At 44.0% G+C, this 7,500-nt stretch overlaps 1 protein-coding gene across 9 annotated transcripts in view; it reads left to right on the plus strand.

Moving 5' to 3' along the window:
• adam15 (ADAM metallopeptidase domain 15) overlaps positions 1 to 7,500 on the plus strand; it is a 35,582-nt gene that overhangs the window by 3,788 nt on the left and 24,294 nt on the right. The window lies entirely within an intron of this gene.

Genomic DNA, 7,500 nt, shown 5'->3' on the forward strand with positions numbered 1-7,500 from the left:
GAGTATTGTTTTGAGTTAAGAAGCTGAGTATTGTTTTGAGTTAAGGAGCTGAGTATTGTTTTGAGTTAAGGAGCTGAGTATTGTGTTGAGTTAAGGAGCTGAGTATTGTTTTGAGTTAAGGAGCTGAGTATTGTTTTGAGTTAAGGAGCTGAGTATTGTGTTGAGTTAAGGAGCTGAGTATTGTTTTGAGTTAAGGAGCTGAGTATTGTTTTGAGTTAAGGAGCTGAGTATTGTTTTGAGTTAAGGAGCTGATTTGTGTTGAGTTAAGGAGCTGAGTATTGTGTTGAGTTAAGGAGCTGAGTATTGTTTTGAGTTAAGGAGCTGAGTATTGTTTTGAGTTAAGGAGCTGAGTATTGTGTTGAGTTAAGGAGCTGAGTATTGTTTTGAGTTAAGGAGCTGAGTATTGTGTTGAGTTAAGGAGCTGAGTATTGTGTTGAGTTAAGGAGCTGAGTATTGTGTTGAGTTAAGGAGCTGAGTATTGTTTTGAGTTAAGGAGCTGAGTATTGTTTTGAGTTAAGGAGCTGAGTATTGTTTTGAGTTAAGGAGCTGAGTATTGTTTTGAGTTAAGGAGCTGAGTATTGTTTTGAGTTAAGGAGCTGAGTATTGTGTTGAGTTAAGGAGCTGAGTATTGTTTTGAGTTAAGGAGCTGAGTATTGTGTTGAGTTAAGGAGCTGAGTATTGTTTTGAGTTAAGGAGCTGAGTATTGTTTTGAGTTAAGGAGCTGAGTATTGTTTTTGAGTTAAGGAGCTGAGTATTCTGTTGAGTTAAGGAGCTGAGTATTGTTTTGAGTTTAAGGAGCTGAGTATTGTTTTGAGTTAAGGAGCTGAGTATTGTGTTGAGTTAAGGAGCTGAGTATTGTTTTGATTTAAGGAGCTGAGTATTGTGTTGAGTTAAGGAGCTGAGTATTGTTTTGAGTTAAGGAGTGAGTATTGTTTTGAGTTAAGAAGCTGAGTATTGTGTTGAGTTAAGGAGCTGAGTATTGTTTTGAGTTAAGGAGCTGAGTATTGTGTTGAGTTAAGGAGCTGAGTATTGTTTTGAGTTAAGGAGCTGAGTATTGTTTTGAGTTAAGGAGCTGAGTATTGTGTTGAGTTAAGGAGCTGAGTATTGTTTTGAGTTAAGGAGCTGAGTATTGTTTTGAGTTAAGGAGCTGAGTATTGTTTTGAGTTAAGGAGCTGAGTATTGTGTTGGGTTAGGAGCTGAGTATTGTGTTGAGTTAAGGAGCTGATTATGTTTTGAGTTAAGGAGCTGAGTATTGTGTTGAGTTAAGGAGCTGAGTATTGTGTTGAGTTAAGGAGCTGAGTATTGTTTTGAGTTAAGGAGCTGAGTATTGTGTTGAGTTAAGGAGCTGAGTATTGTGTTGAGTTAAGGAGCTGAGTATTGTGTTGAGTTAAGGAGCTGAGTATTGTTTTGAGTTAAGGAGCTGAGTATTGTGTTGAGTTAAGGAGCTGAGTATTGTTTTGAGTTAAGGAGCTGAGTATTGTTTTGAGTTAAAGCTGAGTATTGTTTTGAGTTAAGGAGCTGAGTATTGTGTTGAGTTAAGGCTGAGTATTGTTTTGAGTTAAGGAGCTGAGTATTGTGTTGAGTTAAGGAGCTGAGTATTGTTTTGAGTTAAGGAGCTGAGTATTGTTTTGAGTTAAGGAGCTGAGTATTGTTTTGAGTTAAGGAGCTGAGTATTCTGTTGAGTTAAGGAGCTGAGTATTGTTTTGAGTTAAGGAGCTGAGTATTGTTTTGAGTTAAGGAGCTGAGTATTGTTTTGAGTTAAGGAGCTGAGTATTGTTTTGAGTTAAGGAGCTGAGTATTGTTTTGAGTTAAGGAGCTGAGTATTGTGTTGAGTTAAGGAGCTGAGTATTGTGTTGAGTTAAGGAGCTGAGTATTGTGTTGAGTTAAGGAGCTGAGTATTGTGTTGAGTTAAGGAGCTGAGTATTGTTTTGAGTTAAGGAGCTGAGTATTGTTTGAGTTAAGGAGCTGAGTATTGTTTTGAGTTAAGGAGCTGAGTATTGTGTTGAGTTAAGGAGCTGAGTATTGTGTTGAGTTAAGGAGCTGAGTATTGTTTTGAGTTAAGGAGCTGAGTATTGTTTTGAGTTAAGGAGCTGAGTATTGTTTTGAGTTAAGGAGCTGAGTATTGTTTGAGTTAGGAGCTGAGTATTGTTTTGATTTAAGAGCTGAGTATTGTGTTGAGTTAAGGAGCTGAGTATTGTGTTGAGTTAAGGAGCTGAGTAAAGTGTTGGGTTAGGAGCTGAGTATTGTGTTGAGTTAAGGAGCTGAGTATTGTTTTGAGTTAAGGAGCTGAGTAATGTGTTGGGTTAGGAGCTGAGTATTGTGTTGAGTTAAGGAGCTGAGTATTGTTTTGAGTTAAGGAGCTGAGTAATGTGTTGGGTTAGGAGCTGAGTATTGTGTTGAGTTGAGTATTGTGTTGGGTTAGGAGCTGAGTATTGTGTTGAGTTGAGTATTGTGTTGGGTTAAGGAGCTGATGAGTCATATGCAACAGGTAAAGGCCTGCTAATATACATGATGTCTTCGTACGTCTCCGAGGGGCAGGACCCTGTGTGGCTCCAGGGTTCAGGATGCTTAGCGTCGAAAGCTGAGCCAATATTAACCTCGCGCAAACCACAAACTTCTCTGACACAAACCCCAAAACACTTGCGAGAACCCGCAAATATTTGAGGAGGAGGGGCGCCACAAATTCACAGCTTTTTTTGTGAACTCACTTTTGACCCCCAGCTGAGAGGTTGTGGGGTTGATCCCAGTACCAGTCTCTGTCTCCCCTAACAGCTTCTCAATGACCAGTATCTGAATGCACTCTGGGTCGGATGTAGCTAATAAACACGCAACATGTTACCGGACGTCACGGCTGAGCTCTGGGGTTGGACCTCGTAGTGCAGGGACTAGGATCTTCAGTAGTGGTTATATGGTCATAACCCTGCTAATTAGAAACGGTTATTAGGCAAGGCAAGGCAACTTTATATATGTAGCACTTTTCATACACAAGGCAGACTCAAAGTGCTTCACATATAAACATTGTCGTACAATAAAATAAAATAATAGATAAGTAAAAGAAAACATGCAAAGAAATGAGTAAAATAGAAAGTTAAAAAGGCATTTTAGTATTAAAATAGAAAATAAAGGCAAAGTTAAAAGAAGCTTTTAAGAAATTGCAATGTATTTAAGATATAGCAGAAAGCTAAAGCAAACATACAAGTCTTCAGTCTTGTTATAAAGGTGCTCAGAGTTGGGGCAAGTCTTAAAGTCTTCTGCTTTCCCAAGTTTCGTGTTGACTTTGGGGATAATTAACAGATTGGTCTCAGAGGATCTTAGTGGTCTAGAAGGCTTATGTAGTGGAAGCATATCAGTTAAATATTTTGGGCCTAAACCATGTAGGGATTTATAGGTCAGCAACATGATTTTAAAATCAATTCTCTGACCTACAGGAAGCCAATGTGATGATTTAAGAATTGGTGTAATATGTTCAAATTTTTTGGTCTTTGTTAGAACTCTATCAGCAGCATTCTGAACAAGCTGAAACTTCCTCAGAGTTTGTTTTTTGAGACCTGTAAGGAGACCATTGCAGTAATCATGCTTACTAGTGATAAAGGCATGTACAAGTTTTTGTAAGTCTTCGGTGGACATATGCCCCCTAAGTCTTGCTACATTTTTAAGGTACATATGCAGATTTTGTAACTGATTTGATGTGACTGTCGAAATGTAAATCTGAATCCATGATAATCCATAGATTTCTTCCTTTGATTGAGGTTTTCAGGGACAGAGAGTGAAGGTGTTGGGTTACTTTAAGCCTTTCCGTTTTAGAACCAAATACAATTATCTCTGTTTTATCCTCATTTAGCTGAAGGACATTTCGGCACATACATTCTTCCACTTGCTCAATGCACTGGCACAGCAGATCGGCAGATGGGCCGATAGTCATTTGGTGATAGCGATACATAGATTTGCGTGTCATCAGCATAGCAATGATGGTCAATATTGTTATTTTGCATGATTTGCCCTAGTGGGAGCATGTAGATGTTGAATAAAGAGGGTCCTAAGATCGAACCTTGTGGGACTCCACATGTCACGTTGGTTGATTCTGATACAAAGTCGCCAATGGAAACAAAGTAGTTTCTATTTTGTAGGTAGGACCTGAACCAATTTAAGACTGTGCCTGAAAGCCCCACCCAGTTTTCTAACCTGTCTAAACGTATTGTATGGTCTACACAGTGTTGAATGCAGCAGTTATTTGACATTACTAGTGGCTAAAGTTAAACAGAACACAATAGATTACAGTATAGCAGTTCACAGTAGCATAGGGTAAAGTAAACAGAACACAGTAAATTACAGTAGGGCAGTAGAATAAAGTGGAGAAAACAGAATACGTTACATTACAGCAGCGTACAGTTGAATAGGGTAAAGTAAACAGAATACATTAGATTACAGCAGTGTACAGTAGAACAGGGTACAGCAAACAACACAGTAGATTACATCAGAGCAATGTACAGTAGAACAGGGTACAGTAAACATAATACAGTAGATTAAATTAGAGCAATGTACGGTAGAACAGGGTACAGCAAACAGAACACAGTGGATTACAGCAGGGTACAGTAGAACAGGCTACAGCAAACAGAACACAGTAGATTACATCAGAGCAATTTACAGTAGAACAGGGTACAGCAAGCAGAACACAGTAGATACGGTAGAGGAGAGCTGAGAAGAAGCTGTCCACCATGAACTGAAGAACTCAACACCTGCTCTCGCTAAGGATCAGAAGCCAACAGAACGGTATTCACCAGGAAGTCTGTGTTGAAACAAGCTGTTGGTTTAGGGACAGGATGTCAGAATGTACTTCCTGTCGGCCGCGGCCGGGCCCACTGGATCTCTCCAATAAGCATGGAGCTCATGTCTGACGCGAGCTCGGGTCACGGACTGCACTGCCCAGAGAGCTGAGTGGTTACAGTGGTGACGCTATAGAGGAGCAGGCCGAGCGGGCTGCCTGGACGACTGACGAGAATGAGAGTGAGTCTCCTCTGGGGGGCTGAGAGTGAGTCTCTCCTCTGGGAGGCTGAGAGTGAGTCTCTCCTCTGGGAGGCTGAGAGTGAGTCTCTCCTCTGGGAGGCTGACAGTGAGTCTCTCCTCTGGGAGGCTGAGAGTGAGTCTCTCCTCTGGGAGGCTGAGAGTGAGTCTCTCCTCTGGGAGGCTGACAGTGAGTCTCTCCTCTGGGAGGCTGAGAGTGAGTCTCTCCTCTGGGAGGCTGACAGTGAGTCTCTCCTCTGGGAAGCTGAGAGTGAGTCTCTCCTCTGGGAGGCTGAGAGTGAGTCTCTCCTCTGGGAGGCTGAGAGTGAGTCTCTCCTCTGGGAGGCTGAGAGTGAGTCTCTCCTCTGGGAGGCTGAGAGTGAGTCTCTCCTCTGGGAGGCTGACAGTGAGTCTCTCCTCTGGGAGGCTGACAGTGAGTCTGAACAGTTCAGTCCGAGGGCCGGGGGAGAGCAGGGGCTGGCATCAGCCCAGTGGGCTGGTTTGAACCGGCTTGTTTGAACTGGCTGGTTTTAACCGGTTGTGTTCGGTTCAGCCGGGGCCACGCAGTCACATGGTGTCAGCGGGCGGTCGGAGAACTTTCTTTGATGTTCTTCACCGGAACACAGGATCACTTGTGACTGCTTTGTTATCGATCGCCTGAACCAGTGGTTGCGTTATAATGTGTAGTGCAGAACCACACTGACCATATTCAAACTACATTGTTTTATATGCCTCCCCCCTCACACACTTATTGTATGTTGTACGTCCTGGCACTTAAACACAGTGCTTAGCATCGTGTAGCACCTTATCCTCGCTATCTGGGTTGTGTACGGGGAATGGGTTAACCTAGCGATTGTTAGTGCTTAGCCCAATATATGAACATCCTGACTGTACCGACAGAGATATAGTGTTGTTTCTCTTTCTTCTGACAAATGTACTTATTGTAAGTCGCTTCAAATCAAAGCGTCTGCTAAATGTTGGAATATTGGAATATGATTGGAACCATTTCCTGCTCTGCGTTGAGTCCAGAACCCCGACCTTCAGCTCTGTGACTGATGAGGGGTCTGTTGTGATCCACTCACGGAGGTGCGGCGAGCGGGCCGGCGAGGGCCCCCCTGCAGGGCCTACCGTGTGATGTCATCGGCCAGGTGGTCACGTGGCCCGGGGCTCGGCGTGGCCGACTCTGGTCTGGGGGAATTCTACAGGAAGTGATCTCAGAGACAGGAAGTGCTGCCTTCCAGTCTCTTCAGATCAGGCGCTGTTGGACAGGAAGTTCCTGTAGAAAATACTTCCTCTCCGTAGGCCGGGAGCCCTCCCCTCCACTTCCAACTCTCTCTTTCACTCTCTCCCTACTCCCATCTCTATCTTTCCTACTCTCTCCCTCTCTCTTATTCACTCTCTCCCTCCCTCCTCTCTCTCTCTCTCTTTCACTCCCTCCCTCCTCCCTCCCTCACTCCTCCCTCTCTCTCTCTTTCACTCCCTCCCTCCTCCCTCTCTCACCTTCCCGCCTCCCTCTCGCTCTCTTTCATTCCCTCCCTGCCCCCTCTCTCTCTCCCTCCTCCCCTCTCTCTCTCTCTCCTCTCTCTCTCCCTCCTCCCCTCTCTCTCTCTTTCCTTCTCTCTCTGCATCCTCTCCCCAGTTCCACTTCCTCTTTATTTCCTTTGTCTCAATCTCTCTATCTTTCTCACCTCACTCCTTTGTCTCACTCTTTTTATTGCCTCTCACTAAATAGTATTTTCTGCCTGTCTGTCTGTGTCTGTCTCAGCTCATGTCTGTCTCTTTGTCTGTCTCACATCCTGTCTGTCTCACCTCCTGTCTGTTTGTCTCTGTGTCTGTCTCCCTCCTGTCTGTCTCTGCTCCTGTCTGACTCTGTGTCCGTCTGTCTGTCTGTCTGTCTCTTTGTCTGTCTCACATCCTGTCTGTCTCAGCTCTTGTCTGTGTCTGTGTCTGTCTCTGTGTCTGTCGCTGTGTCTGTCTGTCTGTCTGTCTGTCTGTCTGTCTGTCTGTCTGTCTGTCTGTCTGTCTGTCTCTATGTCTGTCTCAGCTCCTATCTGTCTCAGCTCCTGTCTGTCTCTGTGTGTCTGTCTGTCAGCTGTGTGGCACATGTTGCATGGGAGATGTATCAGTTTTAAAGTACAACTCTTTAAATTTCAACCTCAGCGCGTGTGTTTGAAGTGTGTGTGCGTGTGCGTCTGTGTGTGTGTGTGTGCTTGTGTGTGTGTGTGTGTGTGTGTGTGTGCGTGCGTTAGTGCTTGTGTGCTTGTGTGTGTGTGTGTGTGTGTGTGTGTGTGTGTGTGTGTGTGTGTGTGTGTGTGTGTGTTTGTGTGTGTGTGTGTGTGTGTAAAAGTAGCTGTTTGATCCACTTTTTAGTGGGTTTGTTTTCCACAATGTGAGGGAAGAGTTGGGTGGGGTGCTGGTGTCATGGGTGGGGTGTGTGTGTGTGTGTGTGTGTGTGTGTGTGTGTGTGTGTGTGTGTGTGTGTGTGTGTGTGTGTGTGTG

This window comes from Gadus morhua, chromosome 6 (genome assembly GCF_902167405.1).
Source record: "Gadus morhua chromosome 6, gadMor3.0, whole genome shotgun sequence".
NCBI classification, from domain to species: Eukaryota; Metazoa; Chordata; class Actinopteri; order Gadiformes; family Gadidae; genus Gadus; species Gadus morhua.